Genomic DNA, 17,607 nt, shown 5'->3' with positions numbered 1-17,607 from the left:
AGCGTGTAATAGAGTTATATGGGTTTCTCTTCATGTGCTGTTCAAACCCATTACCTAGCTTACATAATATATATATATATATATATATATATATATATATATATATATATATATATAGAGAGAGAGAGAGAGAGAGATATATATATATATATATATATAATATATATATATATATATATATATATATATATATATATCTATCTAGATATATGATCTATCTATTTATGCATGCTATTGTGTATGCACATTCATGTTTAATTAAAGAACTGGGCTGTCATGGGTCTATTTATATTATTTAGTCTCTTGGTTCAAACTAAGGTCAGTGCCATATATCATATATCATTAGGGGTACATTGCATAAGGGTTCAGTGCATATTCAAAACATACTCCAGTTTAATGGAATTGCATAAGCAACAAGGTATAGTATAGGTTAGTAACATACTAGTAACAATAGGGCTTTAAACAACACATGGCACGGCTCAGTCCAGTAATCTGTAAGGTGGCTCCCAAGCTATAACGTTCAAACGCCTCATGCAAAAGCAGCTGTGATTCTGCTACATCTAAGTCTATGGGAAGCAGTTTTCAACCTGCAGCTAACAATGAATCCTATGCAACAATGCCACGTGTTTTTTTTTTTTTTTTTTAAAGCTGGGACAATTTACTGGAAGATGGCTTTCAATCAACGAGGCGGAGCTGACTGGCCCCAGTGGGAAGTAGGTGCTGGATTGACAGGTGCAAGTGTGGATGAAACTGTGCAAATACTAAACAAAAGACATGGAGCCATGCTGTCAGGACCTTGGGCAGATGGAAAAACATCACCGAGTCCTCTAAAATGTACCACTCAGCAAAACAGGTGTCCTGCGCTTACTACCATCTAGGGGAGATCAAGGACATTCTCATCTGACTTGGCATATTAACCTTTAGCATACCAAACACTGGCTTCCACTCGAAATTAGCCCTCACCACGCAGTGATATATTAACATTGGAAAATCAGTGGACACACATGGAGACGTCCCCAGTGAAAGTAGTACACACGGGAGCTGCAGAACCTACAACGCCAACAAACACACACCCCAATGCAGTTTAGCTGAAAACTGCAATGATAAAACCGACCGAGGAAGTAACAGTAAGTAATGATATTATCAGAAGGCAGGAAGCAACAACAGGAACGCGGTGTCCTGTAATGGTGGGAGGGTATACGGCTGTAATCTCAACTCTGGAGCCTATTGAAACACGTCAGACTTTTAACACGCCCTGTGTGTGGCTGCTGACGTAACCTGCACTGGATGTATAGAGTATATGCAGTTTAACATTGTTGGAAGGTACTGAATACACTGGATACACACATTTTGGTACAAAGTGATATACATCGCTCCTACACTATTGCACCCTCACAGCTATGGACAAAGGTGTTGCATCACCTACAATGTTAGAATTGAGGCATAATTACAAAAAGCCTATATGAACAGAATTTTGATATTTTATTTCACTTCATCTACTCATAGAAACTACAAACTTACCGGAAGCCATAATAGTAGTCATGTTAGATTTAGAAAGGTTCGTTTTTAGTTAAGTATATGGGAAATCTACTAAGCGGTGTGTAATTCGTTAACGTAACATTATTCAGTAGGTTTTATTTGGGTTTAAGAAGAAAAATGAGTTAATTCTATAGGCTGATGCAAAACTTTTGGCCACAGCTGTAGATGCCACACTTCAAAATCGTACAAGGATTAAGGAACATTGAGGCGATAGCGCAGAACATTGCCTGCTGCCCGCTTGTTTCTTGCTCTGTCTGCCGGTGTGGTGTGCCTCACTGACTCCCACGCTAACTGCATCAGCGGCTGTATAATTAGCGCCGCGGCTTACAGTGCTTCAGGTGTTTCAACAACACCTGCCGTTTTTTCTTTTTTTTCTTTCTTTTAACGGCTTCAGAACACTGGTGTGAGGCAACCTATGCGATCCCAAGCTTAAGTGACAATCACATTTTACACATTAGAAATGTGTGACACATGAGCTGTAATAAACCTGCTGAAACGAATGCTGGTGTAATGTGTTTTGTATCAAGCTTGCATTACGGTAAAATACATGTGTAATGCGCTGAGTTTCTATATTTATCTGTTTATTAAATGGGATGCACACCAAGTGAACCCTAATCTAGAGATCTTATGTGCACTTATTAAGTTGTTTAATGGGGGTGTCAGCAGTGTTACATTCTGCTACTAGTCAATGCCAGCAAAACGAGCACACTATAAGAAATAAGAACCGCGCAGTTTCACAAAAGCCACTGCAGCAACACAAGACAACCCCCACCTCTGTCTAAACATGACTGGGGACAGGTGGTCATGCGCAAATGGGAGTGACTAGAGTCCTAGATTGACAAGGCCTGTCCTTTTTCAATAGACTAATTTTCAAATGTTAAAAACAAACAAACAAACAAAATCATTACAGTCAACATGACAGTTTTTGACCCTTGTTATACAGTCTAATTCTATAACTATAATTTTTTTTAAAAAAAGTATTGAAACATAACAAAAAAAAAAAAAAAAAAAAAACGTCCGCGTTTCAAACTTCACCGGCTCCACCTTAAACGAGTTCCCAGCCCCTTCGCCTGCCTTGCCAGAGACACACAGTGATGTTCCTGTTTCAGCTCTTATTAACCTGCACACACACACACAAGCGTCGTTTATAGCATATCACAGAATCGAGCCGGACGTGCTGCAACATTGTAATAAAGCATCACTGAAAACGTACAGTACAGCAATGCCAAACCATCAGTGTCTACACATGTAACATTGCAACAATAATGTAACAATGCTTAATGATATTAAGCAGCAAGGTGATGTACTACAGCGTGTAGATGCAGAGCTTTGCTCTTACGCAAGGAGGCTCCGCCTTTAATCCCCACCAAAGTCCATCCAGCAGGTTGCCATTTCCCCTCGTTCCACCTTAAATGACTAATCTCAAACCAGACCTCTCTCTCTCTCATTCTCTCTCTCTCATATCCCGCAGCGGTCCCCGGTTTGTGCTCGCTCTTTCTTTACTGTCCCAGAATCACTGGATCCAGCTGTCTGTTGCTAATCCGCAGTAGTCCGGAGCCTGTCTGCGTCGATACGCGCTCTTGCAGCGCGGTGGATCTGGCAGGCTAGCGAGCGTGATCGAAGGTTGAAACTGGGAAATTACCAATCGAAACAGAAACCTCGTTTTGCCTTCGAACCCGGACCGGACGGCAAATCCACAATATACCAACGGATATCCCTTTCTGTGGTATTCATTTCTTCTTGGAAAAGGTGGGGGAAAGGGGTTTTATTTTCCAGAAATCTGGATTGGTAATTTTGCGGGGAGGCAGAGACTGCCTTCATATCAATACATGCTCATGTTCCATTTATTGTAGATATAATCGTGATCCTGTAATTACTGGTACACATCATTGATTTATTTAGTAGAAAGAATCGTTGCTACTACTAATAACATTTATAGTAACAAAACAGAAAAACATTGTTTAAACTGGTTTTTGCTTGTTTTTTAAAACACTTTTTTTTTTTTTTTTTTGGAATCCCAGATTTCAGCAAAAACAGAATTTGGAACTGTCTGTCTGTATAAACTCGGATGTTAGTTTTCAAGTTTTATTTTATTACAACAATCTTGAGGAAAGAGGAAAAAACCACATCACGAAGACATTAATACTGAATTGGTATATAAAAGGCTCAATACTTTCAGTTGTTTTTCAAGAACGCTATTCATTTGAATGCGTCATCGTTACTGAAATTAAATATTATCAAATTTTTTAATCATTAATGTAAAAGACACAAGAAACATTTTAGAAAACAAAATCTCGAAAGAAGAACGCTAATTACTAATCAAAGCCATATTTTTTGTATAGATGTATTTCTTTTCTTTCCCCGCGTAACAGAGATTGAAGTGTTATATTTTCATCGTTTGCGTAAAGAATATTTTTTGGAGAAGAGTTCTCTGTTGGGAGGGGAGGAGACTAAAACGCCATTCTTTTTACCACTGCGACCTGGATTTTTAAATGCGAGGGACGAGTCGTTAACTACAGCTGTCATGTTACACTGAGCCCGAAGATTCATCAGCAGAAGACCCAGTGAGCAAGCGAGGTTGGTAACTGTACATTTATGCTCTCTTGGTGATTAAGACTCCTCTTTCCACAGGTGTAGGTGTGTGTTTCATTTTTGTTGTACAGGTTGAAGAATGGGATTACCAGAATAGTTTGAATCACACCGCCGGTACGATGTTGTTATTAATTAGAATAATATTCAGTTTTAGAATTCGGTCTTGTTTTGGGATGGGGAGTTGGTAATAGTCTTCTTACGGCGTTTTGTTATAGGGTTTGCAGCGTGTTATCCGCACTAGCGAACCTGCACTGTAGTTGATACCACGAAACCACACTTATCATTGAATCGGTCAATGTATGTCAGCCTGTTGATCAGAGGGCGGGGCAACTTATTTACCTCCGCAGCATCCAAGTCGAATGGGTGTGCTGGTCCTTGTGGAAGATGGAATAGTGCAGCACATTCCGTGAAAACAGTAATGCAGCATACTTTTGCCTACCAGATACAAAGCTGTATTTATTGAAGACAAGCCACCTGCACATAGTGACAAGTAATGGATCTATCTGCCTGTCTGTTTCTCTAAACCAAACTGAAATCTGATGCAACAGATTTTAGCATTTTCTGCTTTAAGCAGTAATTAATATTTTTCAATATGTTGTCAAACTAGTGGTTAGACTGTATTGTAATATCTGTTACGTGCATTTGTGTGATGAATGGTTTCCTTTGTGGGATAAAGGTGACGGGGATCAGCCAGTCTCTCCTCTGGGCACTGCGTATGAACTAACCCGTTACTGTAATGTTTTTGACACACGCTGCTTCCCAGTTCAACATATGATATGAATATATCTTTTAAATTATGTTTTAGATATGAAAATGTACCAAGACTGTGCTGAAAGGTACCGATGACTGTTACAGAAGAAAAAAAACATGCATGACATATAACAAAAGGACATATTGTCAGAGAACTAGAGCTGGGCTAGGGGTTAATGGTTAGTGTCCAATCCATTATGCAGATTCACAGTAAAGAGGCCATTCAAATGAAGAATATCACAAACCTTGGTCCTGGTGGATTTATGTCTCAAATGGTGTTTGAATATAAGAAACAAAAACATTGTTTTGAGCAAATTGTGACAGCAATACTGTGGACTTATTTTCAGAATGATGTTTCATGCAGACTTTAGTAGTCATTCCAAGAGTACAGGTTATGGTGCTCTTTGCGACCGCATAGTTCAAGTATAATGAGAGGCTGCCATGTACTTCAATTCCACTGCTAGGTGTGGCCGTCCATTTTGCAACACTGAGGCATGTTACCTATCCCTCCCCCTGTCTAATGTAACTGGAGAGAAAGAGATACATTTATTGAAATAAACTTAGATAAAACAGTTTTTACATATTTAATCTTCTAGCTTGCTAATAATATTGGAAACGCTGTGTAGGTCATTCCTGTAAAATGTTATCAGTGTAGCAAAAACAGAATGTTTGTTTGGATTCCCTAAGCTACAGCGCAGCTTGCAGATTTCATTTGACTTCTGGCTTTGATAACATTTATGACGAGAGAGAGAGAGAGAGAGAGAGAGAGAGAGAGAGAGAGAGAGAGAGAGAGAGAGAGAGAGAGAGAGAGAGAGAGAGAGAGAGAGAGAGAGAGAGAGAGAGAGCTGAATCTATCACTATCTATTTTTCTTTGATAATGAAGAGCACAGGTTATGGGAGAATTAGTAACTGAGCAGTCATTTTGCAGTTGTATTTCACTTGATTTGACTGTGTGCCTTCAATTTTTAATTTATGTCTTTTGCGTTTGAAGCACATTTAACATGTATTAATTATTAAACTGTTGGAGTGCCCTCAGAAAATACAATCCAGTTATAAACAGCAGAGAATGATAATGTGACGGTAACAAAGTCTCTCTGTGTAGGTAGAATCCTATTTCTGCGCACATATTATTGTTCGTAAAACACGACAGTGACACTCCCAAGGCATGCATGGAAACTGTGATATGTCAGTTCATTGAACCAAGGCAGCCACTTTTGTTATTGCTTATGCTTCATGGATACCATTTATAGAAGCTGTAAAAAGAGGGTGTGGAAGGTGTCTGCAGTAGATTGCATCTCAGCTGCGACTGTCTCTCTTGTAGGCTCACCAGCACTGTAACCCGTTTAATCATTGTGAAACCTGGAATGGCTTTGATAATGCAGCCTTCCATCATCAAGCTGCCAGCTCCTTGGTGGAGGATGTTTAGACTCTGGAAACCTCGCCTTTCTTCCCAGCTATAGCAAAGCAGCAGAATTTGTTATCAAGCACAGCAAGCTGTGTTCACTTAGCCAGCATCCACTCTCTAATTAAGAGACACTCCTTAGCAGCTTTACATAGACCCCAAACTAAACTGGAACTCCCACTGGTGAGTACCAGCTTATTCCATGAGCTCACTTTTCTCGGGGGCTGACAGACAGACAGACGGACGGACGGACGGACGGACGACAGGAGGGGACAGGATGGCTATTTAAGTGTTGCAAGATGCTTGCTTGACCCAGTCCTCGGTGCACGGCGCAGGATTTGGTGTTCTTGGGTTTATACTATAGCCATCCCGTTCTGTACGACTGGGTTTGAATCAAGGGGAATGGGTACCAGTGCACAGTGCTGGCAGGTTCCATGAGCTGTTGAGTGCACCTCAACCCTGGTCTGAACATCCCACACCTGTCATTCAGACCCATTCCCAATCAAACCCAATTGTGTGCTGGTTTGGGGGGGTTGGGTTCAGTTCTAACATTTTTAGCTTGTGACTCCGAGGTTAATGAATTTTCCCAACCGGTGAAATCCTTTCAATTTGCTGGCAAATGTACCTGTCTTTCTATTAGGGAGACCCAGTGCTGCATTAAAATAATTTAAAATAGTGGTCCTAGCAGTATTTCAAATAAGGGATTTAAAAACGTGTGGGTTTTTTTGAGGTGGACTGCAGTCCAGGACCGCTAAAATCAAATCTAAGCTGATTTCAAACCTGTGTGGAGGTAGACGTGTCGCCAATGAAAGTTCAGTCAGAAGGTAACACACATTTTTTTCTTTTTTTTTTTTCTTGCTATGTGCTTCTTTAGTGCTGTAAAGGAGCATGTGATAGATGCACCGTTCTCTAATGATTTGAATGCAGTGTGAGTAATCGCTGGCACTGTCTGCAAAGCTGTACTCCCAACAGTATTATGTGTGGGATGGCTTTGCGTTGGATCTGTATTCTGGGTGTTAGTCACAGCAAAGAGACTGGGCGTCTCTGTGGGTTCTCCCCCAGGACATGTTTTCAGCCATCGTTAGGCTCTGAATGCAATTGCATTTCAACAGACTCACTGCTGTGGGGGAGTTGGTGACACAGTAGGCGCTGTAGTTTACTCTGGAGAAGTAATATTGGTTTGAATTCTATGGAGAGAGCCTATTGGAGCTGCTTGCTGGACTGTGTAATATTGGTTGTCTTTTGAAGCCAGCGAGTGCAATGCAATTCACTGAGAACTAGGGAGATCTGAGAGCCAGTTAGGGTTTAGAGATGGCAAGTTTAATGAAGCTCAGTACAGTACAGAGGGCTCAGTACTGGGGATCTAAGAGCCAGCAAATTAGTATTGAGAGGCAGCAAATCTTAAACACTGCAGTGTGATGATTCAGCAGTAATGAGGCTGTAAGTTCAATACAGTGTGTGACAGAGGACTCAAATACTAGGGAATCTTAAAAAGAGAAAACTAAATACAGACTAGTACATCCACGATTGTTGATAAGCTCAAAGTTAATACAGTGCAGAGAGTACTGTGGGCTGGAGAGTCTGGAAAAGACAAGGCAGCATTCAGAGGTTCTGATAAATCAATACAGAGTTGGTGCGCTCAGTAGGCCTACTTGTGACTCTGACAACCTGCAGATGTATTTGATTTGTTTTGCAAAGTGCATTAAAACAATGCTAAAAGCCTCCTGAGGCCTGCTATTGCATTCACAGGCAGGTACACCCTGCGCCCCGGAATTTGCTCTGGTGCAACACCTAGATGTTTTATGGGTTAGGGTAATGTCTCAAACGGCAAAGCCCTCATATAAAACCTCTTCTCTGTGTTACAGAGACACTGAAAGGCAGCATGTGGCCTTGCTCCAGTTTATTAGACGGAGCTGATGGCTCCTCTTTCTCTACCGGAGGGCGGTATACATAAAGAACTGCCTGGGTTTCAGCATTGCGTAACATTTTCAGAAATTTGGAGAAAGGTCAAACTGCTGGAGGTTAACATTTTGATATATAATTAAGAGAAAGATAATGGTAACTTCGCTCTGTTTTGTCAAGAGTGTTGTTAAAACCATGTTATGATTTGCATATTGCCCCTGGTCTTTTCCTGCATTCATGTGTTTCTTTCTGTAAGAGCCTGAGGTTTTCCATTTTCCCCTGTGATCTAACAACCTACCTACCTCTCCTCCCCAATCTTATGTCTCCTTACTGCAGTAGATTTCCACTGTGTATTCAACCAGTGCACCTAGGCAAAACTGGTAAAGATCCTTCATTGTGCAGGACCAGGGAACTGGGAAGGCACACTTTTGTGTAAATAGGCTGACACGACTTGCTCGGTGCAGTTAAGCACATGTGGTATTCTGTAGTAAAGTAAATTGTGGGGGAGTCTTCTATGAAATATGCATATTCCTGTTCTTTAGTCATCAGGAGCAGAACAGCAGACCTGACAAAAGCCAGCTCTCTGTAGACAGCTTCTTCTGTATCCAAGGTCGTACAGATCAGCGTTTCACCATCTTAAAAGCGATGACTGGAAGGAAGAAGAGGTGGCTGACACTGAGAATGGGTCACGTAGTCCTGCAGCCAGCAGAACCTTTTGAAATACCTTGCAGTCTCGTTGCCACATCGAATCAGGGCTGTCCTGGTTGAACAGAGTTGCCCTTTATCCTGCTGGCAGTATTTCTAAAACCCTTGACCCCTGATGTTAGTAATATTGTTATTATTGTTAATAATTAATCTGTCAAATTGTGTTTAGTGGCTGCAGTAGAAATCTAGGTGTATGCACTAGCATCTGTACTTCCCTGTCGAGCTTCCTTTCAGCGCCTGTCTTGGTATGTAGTAATTAACGGCAGGTCTAATATTGTGCAATGTAAAGCACTGGCCAATAGCAAAAGCACAACCTAAAATAAACCTAGTTCACTGGCCGACTGAGACAGGGAGGGGCTTGGCTTAACAGCAGAGTCACCTGCTGCTAAATGTAGAATTAGTTTGAGGGTGCAATTGAACCCATTTTCCAGTGCATGTAGGACAATCCTTCCAGATTTTGAAATAGAGAGCTATAAAAAGACACTGCAGGAGGACGGATCTTCAGTGAGTTTGTGCTCATTAACCGTGCGTCACGTTTAAAGGCAACGTCGGTGTGTTTGCACTTTGACTGTGTTTGCTATCTCCATTAAAGGATGCTATACTAGGGAGTTTAGTGAGTCATACAGTTCAGCCCTGCACCAGACTCAATACAGAGAAAAAGACAGAACTGGCTGCAACAAAAACCTGGACTGTTGGGGGTGCTTGAAAACCACTGCACCAAACAAAGGGGTAAGAGCTGAGGGGAGAACATTTAGCAACTTTTGTTGTGTACAATGTGTTCCAAAGGAACAAAGGACCAAGTTTCATGCTTACAACAAACATGAGAAATTAAATAGTTGGAAAATGTAGATAATATAAAGTATCCCTTTTAAGGACCTGGGTTTTCCCCTGTTTGATTAATGTTGTAAAGGGCATATGCTGGTAATTCTAGCCACCTTGTCATCTCTTGAACCATTTTATCTTTCCGAATCACGATATGCTGCTGTTCGTGGACCGGTTGCCAATTGAAGTTGGCTTGAAGGTTAGATGGCTGGGATCAAAGGGCTAGACTCGCTCCCTCCCTTCACTCACATTAAGCTAATGTCACTTATATTTTTATATGAGATGGAATACGAGCAGATGACCCCATCGCCAGACAGGGCAAATCAACCGTGATGGGGGGACGACGTCATGGCCAAAGCCTTCTAGAGGTCACCAGTTATCGATCCCGCCATGCTGCCCTATCTAGGGTCTTTTCTGTTTCATCTGTAATAAACGGCACTGGAACTGATCTTGTGACAGTTCAATACAGAGTTGAGTAGTACCAGAGATCCACAAACAGCTTATATACAATTCTGCACAGGGACTGGGGATAATACATTGCAGCATAACAGAAATCGGGAGATTGTAGCAGAAAGCTAGCAAACTCGGTATAGCAGAGAAAACTCGCTACTTGGCATTCAGCTCAAAACAGAAATAGAGACAGAACTTAGTACTGCTATGGGTGTTGAGGATCTGAAAGCCAGCAAGCTCGATGCTGAGAACTTCAGTATGCATGTGTTCACTATCTACGACTATAAAAGCGAAGCTGTTCATTGGGACGGGACTGAACAGATTTCAAGCACCTCCTCACCCCGCAGTGTCTCCAGGGAGGGTGGCATCAAAGAATAAGAGATTATGGCTCCCAGGATGAATGTTCATGGGAACCGTGAGAGTCTGTTACTCTATGCTGGCTTGAGCTGCATGAAACTCAGTGGAGACGAGAGGGGGGAGCAGACTTAAAATATGGGCAGACATTAAAGAATAATCAGACAGCTGCGTTTTGCCTACATGTACAGTATGTAAAGCTGTTCAATATCCTGCATGTGCTGTGTAAACAAGGACCTGTTTATGCACGCCTGAGCACCTGTCCCCAATATCTCAGAGAACAATGGTGGCCGTTGATGTGCCTGTGTTTAAATAGCTGTGCGCGCAAAATAAATAAAAAAATGGAAATTGAAATTGAAACTTTGCGTAGTGTGCTATTAATCTAAAACCAGCTGTGCGTAATGGATCAAACTGCACTGCAGTGGGAGTCGTACTGCTGTCCACTGCAATGTCAGAATTGATTTCCTGCTGCCTCCTCACAACCCTCTTTCTTGAGAGGTTCTAATATAAGTTCTAGTTGTTCCTGTCCCACATGTGGAATCAGTACCTCTTTTCAGAAGTATTTTTCCCTTGCCCTTTAGGGTTTGCTATCAGTAAGAACCAGCTCTCTCCCCCAGTTCCTGGTACTTGTTGTGTAGGAGATGAATATACGGTTCTGTTTTAGCCTTCAGGCACATGGCCAGTCGGGAAGCTTCTGAATGCCTTCTGCTGCCCTTCCCTGTCCAGCAGAGGGAGCATATTCCAGCTCTGTGTACAAATACACACAGCCAGTATCAAATATTGCACCGGTCCCGACAGGACGCTGTCGTGTAGTGGTTTATACCATTGGGATAACATTGGTGGGTGAAGATATGAAGTCATTACCACTGTGGTACTGTTCGCCAAATGGCTCATAATGTTGTAGCTACCTTTGTGCTACCCTTGCCCCTTAATGCAAAGCCATTGCATTGCCAGGGAAGATCATTTTGGTTTCACCACGGTATAAATACAGCACTGTGTACAGTAAACCAAGAAACCATTGCACAGCCAATACAGATGATATACCCAGACATTCTAGCCCTTTAGCTGGCTACCCAGAGACTCATGTCATAGTGAAGCGTGATCATAGAATTTTTGTGCGAGGTGCAGCTTAGCAACCAACATGGTGGAAAGTAGAGATTCTTTAGAATAGCTTCAGTAATCCAGGGAAACCAGTATAGGTGATACAGCCCTGTAGTCAATGAGCCAGGTTACAGAGTATTACAGCTGTGTGGAAATACTGAAACAGCAGCTGCTGTTGCTCTACCATATCTTTGTATGTTGAATAATGGCAGTTCAGCCTGGTTGTGTAGTTTCTCCACACAAACGTTACTCTGTGTTCAGAACAGTGAGGTTTCTGTTCTGTATAAAGCAGCCAAAGTCAGTAAAACTACAGCAACCAAATTTAAAACCCTGACTTAAATACAGTCTTGGGATTAATGTCAAAATGTCCAACATTTCTTCTGCTGTTTGCTCTCTCTACATTCTTGAGTGTAGACTAGACCTCTGCAGAATGAAGGGTTGCAGGGTTATAAACTAGTTGTGGGCCCAATTCATGAAGCTTTAACTGCTTTAGTTAAAAACTTTTTCTAGCCTTTGCACAGCATGTCGGGTTGGGCACGCACACACACACACACACACACAAGCGCATGAGTCAGACCCAGTAAGAAGCTCACAGCAGTGAAAGAAGAGGGCGTAGTGCAAATGGAAGTCATGTGAGAGAGGCGATCAAGGAATCCACAGCAGCCCCAAGAAAAGAGTGTTTGTTCCTTCTTGAAAACAATCAGACAACTGTCTGTACTGTTAGACAGGTAGAATATACGAGCCAGTGAAACCTTTTATAAATATCTTCATCCACCAATGTTATCCCAATGGTATAAACCACTACATGACAGCGTCCTGTCGGGACTGGTGCAATATTTGATACTGGCTGTGTGTATTTTGTTAAGAAGGTGAGTGGTAGTTCCAGTTCAGTTCCAGACTGGGGGATTTGACAGACCTGTTGCAAGAGATCCAGGCTCCCTGGGGTTTTAAATACCTGTGTATCTAATGATTCTGTACTCGAGTCCACTGATAAAGCGATGCTAGCTGGGACTGGGCAGGGGGATGGGAGCACAGTCTGTTATCTTTTCCAGGCAAGGCTAGACTAGATTAGCAGTTTTCTGCAGTGGAGTGAGTTTTCTACATTTCATCCTGGTAAAAGCACGGCAAATTTTTCAGCAGTAAAGCTTCGCTAGAAGCCTGGCACAGTAAAGCCCTGGGAAGCAACGTCAATCCTATTGTAAATCTTGGTAAAATATGAAATGCGTACAATAGTAAAATAAGAATGTGCCACTTTTTCATTGACAATGCTTGTAGCAGTTTTAAATGTTTTATCCTAAACGTAGACTTGCAGACTTAGGTTTCATATACAATAGGGTTATTTATCCTTATTCTGTTGTTGAAAGAGCACTTCAATCCAGCTCTTCAGTTCAGAGCTAAGCAGCTTCAGGACAGTGTCTGTTCCGGAGATGCCTGCATCTGAAATGCTCCATTTTACACAGATTAATGATGAATGCGTGCTTGTGTCGTCCCACCACTAAATTAATAAAATGTGCACGCCCAAGGGGGCTGCCTGTGTGTACATACATCCTCCAACAACCAGGCAAAATGCAATAAAGCCAATAAAAGTAATCGGAAAATAATCACATAGCACATGCTGCTATGATCCCAGACCTTCCATTAATGTCCCTGGGGGGTCGAGATAGAGGGGGAGGGAGGAGGAGGAGGGGCCAGCTGTATGTGTGATGGCCTGTTTGACTCATTTGCCAAATGGAATAAGCATGCACATTGTTGTTTGCTGCATGAAAAAGCTGACTCAAAATGTGTGTTTACTCATGTATGCCACCCTCAAACCATCAACTGTCAGTTGCTGGCTTCGTTTGTATGTAAAACTGTAATAGGTTTGTTGCCAGGTTACCTAGGCTCGATGTTACAGGCAAATGTATCTAAGTACAGTTTGGAGAAGGTCCTGTGTTGGCCGATCAGCATTTAGTTACAGCTCCCCCTATGGCATCGGTAGACTGGAATATCTGGGATATGATGGTGCATCAGATAAATAACCCAAAGGTATCTGGTAATCCTAGAACAATGACTTCCATTTATTTTAATGGGTAGGTTCTAAGAATTATCAATGTGTAACTGTTTCTGATCCAAGATTGAACGCATGATGTTTTTATTGATGTGAACTATGCTATGATATTCCATATACAGTAAAACTGTCTTAAATGCCTTATATTAATCTCACCTGTCTATAAAATGACTACTACAATGCAGTTATTTCCCCCCATATTAAATCACCAGGGTATATAAGTTTATAAAGACAGTCCATTGAATGGTCATTGATAGCAGGTCTTATACAAGTTTACCATAGTAAAAGCATTTGCACAGTGTAAAAGCATAGGTAAGTATTGTAAAGAATAGTGAGGTATGGTGAAGAATAATAAACATGGCAAGCCAGGGTAAACTATAGTACAGGCAAAGCCTAACCAAGGGGAAAAAGCGTATTAAAACTGCAAAAATACTGTCCTCAACTTTTATAATAGTCTATACTAATATGATAACATCTATTTTTTATTTAGCGCTTTTCACAGTGGATCACCATCACAAAGCACTTTACAGAGGCAGGCTGTGACCTGAGCATTATATGCAGAGTCACTTACAATAGGACATTGATTTAACATCTCATCCACAGGATGGAACACAAGGAGGTTAAGTGACTTGCTCAGGGTCACACAGTGAGTCAGTTGATGGTAGTAGTGGGATTTGAACTGGCGACCTTCTGGTTACCAGCCCTGGACTTTAACCACTGGACCACACTGCCTCTTCAAAGTGATCAAATATTTAAGCATTAAACCTTCAATATCAGACTAATGCCAAGCCCAGGATTTTTTGGGAGGTGATGGGTCTGTCATAATACACAGAAGCCAGTAAGAAATACATATCATTTGTAATTGGATCCCCTTGCAGAACAAACGCAGTTATTTTACCGCTGACTGACTCTTATAATTCTCTCTTGTCTTGTGTACCTAATTAAAATCCTTCAGCCCGTAGAAGAATAAAAGCACCATTACTCCTCTTTCATTATAAAGGTGTTAGAATTAATTGAACTACAGACATTTTTTTTTTTTCTGAACTGTTTAGAGATGAATTACTTTGTAATCCCTCCCCGTCTCTCTGCACAGTTGCTGTTCTGAGACGTTGGGTTAAACAAAACTCCCTTCAACTAGAGAGAGCTGAGAGCTGCCCTTTTATATGTATTTCTGTGTTTAGTGGAGCTGCTTTTACGTTAATTCTAAGCTGCTGTTGTTTTTTTTCCTCTTTGGTGGCAGGCTGGTAATGGAAGGCTTTTTTCACTGTGAAGCCAGCCTTTCATTCTCTGCCTCGCTCAGCCTCTCGTTTAGCGGCTGACAGCAAGGAATCATTTCCAGTTATAAATGGAACTTGGGCCCACGCACCCCCTTGGGAGTGGCACTGTGTGACTGGGCATGCAGACAAGCACTATTTCCGATGGGGTGGAAATGTTAAGAGTTTCCTCCACTGCTAGAGAGACCTAGTTCGCACCATGCTGAAGCAAATGTCCTCCCAGGCACATGAAAAAAGACACTTTGGCTTAGTTAGTTCCAGAGTGAATTATCCAAAAGGATTGCCCTATGGAAAATGTTCCGTACCAGATTTGTCCCATACTAAACCTTAAATAAATTCACCTAATTCTCTAAATCACTAGCGTTCACCCTGCAACCCAGCGCTTTCTCTAACCAGGTGCCACTAAAAGCCCCCACTGTTGCAGGATGATGAGTGGGGGTGGGGGGAGTAGTGAATGTCAATCTATATTCAGGCCACAGGAGTCGCCGGAGCAGGGATAACCCCATTCCTAATGGATTTCTTTACCACTTTATAAATAGCCACACTCCTCCATCCCTCGGCAGAAGCAGCTGGAGATACTGCTGGGAATTCTAATTGGTGGGTGAAATGTTGGTTAACAAGACGTTTTTCCATAAATAAATCTAACATAACTTGCCTAGGCTTGTGTTCCACCGATCTCATCATACACTGGTAGCCGGTTTGCAAGATAGTCTTCCTAGAGAGAGTTAACAAGTCGATAAATGCCTGCGAAGTTTAATAAGCTGGTTTCTCCACACCTGTGAATAAAGCCAAACAGGTGATGAGGTTTCAGCAGGCGATTAGCAAGTCCTGACGTGAACTCTTTCTGTCTTGGGTGTTGCATATTTATCAGCTATATATTTATAAAGAAGAGATTCAACATGATGAGGCATTGGAAAGGGATCTAGGTATTTCTGTAGAACATAACTAATGTTGTTTCTGGGGTTCCACAAGGCTCTATTCTTGGTCCTTTACTTTATTAGGTTGTAGGTGCTGCCGCTGGGTAATGTGATCAGACAACATGGTTTTTGGATGTTTTTTGATATTTTGTTGTATTATATTATTGTATAGTATATTTCTTTGTAATATGAAGTGCTTTGGGATGCCTTGGCTCGAATGGTGCTACACAAAATAAATTTGATTGATTGAATAGCTGCGGTTCATTTGCATGTGGTTTTTTTATGCTAATTGGACTGTAGGCTCTTCCAGGGTACATAATTGAAATGTATCATTGCCAGAGTCTTATCTGTGTCTCATTGTTTTGTATTTTAGATAGATGAGACCGGCTTTTTTTTAACCTACTGATTGTGTAGCGCTTCTGCGATGAAGAGCTTTTAATAATGTTCTTGTACTGCATTGAAATTGCTTTGTAGAATTCACCTCCCATCTGGCTGGTTTCCCGATAGCATTGTGTGGAAGATTTCATTTTATCTTTTGCTTTGTGCTACGCGTGGAAAATCAGGGGAAGTAATAAGCACTGGAGTAGAAAAGCTTGTAAAAACGTGTCTGGGGCCAGTAGACAAACCCGGCACTTGGATTGGGATTCTTCAGACTCATTGTGGAAGTTGATTGTCAATTAAGGGAATATGTAGGCTAAATATTGAATCAGGTCATTTAGTCAAGTGACTGGAGATGAAAAGGTTCATTAATTACTAAAATAATTAACCTTGAGCCTTTCCGAGGGTGGCCTTCAATAGCGCTGGCGAGGTGGCTTAAAAATGTAGATCTCCTCATTACATCACGAGAGCTCAGTTGTTGAGTCTCTCTCATGCAGAGACAACCAGCTCTGACTCGCTTTTTTATTTTGGCAAGGGTGTCCACAAAACTCCTGAGCCTGATTTGAACCCAGACTTCTAGCAGTGCCACCTTGCCTCCTTTTTATATAAAAAAGAGCTCTTCTTTCAAATAGCTTGATGTGGCTGCACAGAAATGAATATATCATTTTCTAAATATCCGCGCTTCAAGGAAGGATTGGCTATCCAAGGATCTCTCGACAGCAAGGTTCAAAGGCCATTTTGTGTTGAGCAGTGAAGGGTTGGTTGTTCCATCTGGAAAAAAATTGGATGATTTGAAGGATCTGTTTGTCTCCAATTAATTTAGCTTAAAGATCTTCTCTTTGCCCTTGTGTCGGAGGAGAGATTTAAGGCAAGGGAACTTCATAGAGGCTTGTGAGCTTTCAAAGCTGGAAACGGGAGATTAATAAAATAAAATATTGCACATTGTCAGGGCCCTCCAACAAATCTTGACCCACACCAATAGCAGATGTAATAGTTAGAACCCTCTTCCCTTGGGGGGGGGGGGGGTCTGCCATATGTCCCGGTACATTATATCGATACTGTACTGCAGTTTGAAAAATCATTCAAAAATAAATAAAGCTAGTGCTTGTAGAATCCCTGTATGTTGAAGTTGTTATAAGAGATTCTTGTTTGGTTCCCACATTGCCTGTAATTATTTCTGACATATTATGTTGCTCTGAACTCCTGTTTCCCAGCTCAGCTTTCCGTCAGTCTGTTCAGCGAGAGGGTACGACCTTCCAGGTAGACATACTGGTGGAATCTCATTCTGAAAGGCCCAGGGTCAAACAACGTTGTGTAGCTCGTAAAACAGCCTGGAGCAAAGACCATCTCCTCTTCTGTACTCCCCAGCTACTT

General features: G+C 41.6%; 1 protein-coding gene across 6 annotated transcripts in view; it reads left to right on the top strand.

The window, feature by feature from the left end:
- Positions 1-2,987: 2,987 nt before the first annotated feature.
- The window catches only part of LOC121299958 (plasma membrane calcium-transporting ATPase 3-like), a 45,839-nt gene continuing 31,219 nt past the window's right edge, over positions 2,988-17,607 (top strand). For 2 of the 6 annotated variants that reach the window (XM_041228235.1, XM_041228234.1), the window contains exons 1-2: positions 2,988-3,288; positions 3,561-4,116. The gene's annotated coding sequence lies outside the window, so the exon portion shown is untranslated. The remainder of the gene's footprint in view (positions 3,289-3,560; positions 4,117-17,607) is intronic. The other 4 variants (XM_041228233.1, XM_041228230.1, XM_041228236.1 and 1 more) reach the window with 3 other exon arrangements.

Source organism: Polyodon spathula, chromosome 25, assembly GCF_017654505.1.
Source record: "Polyodon spathula isolate WHYD16114869_AA chromosome 25, ASM1765450v1, whole genome shotgun sequence".
Classification (NCBI taxonomy): Eukaryota; Metazoa; Chordata; class Actinopteri; order Acipenseriformes; family Polyodontidae; genus Polyodon; species Polyodon spathula.
This window is presented reverse-complemented; position numbering and strand designations above follow the sequence as displayed.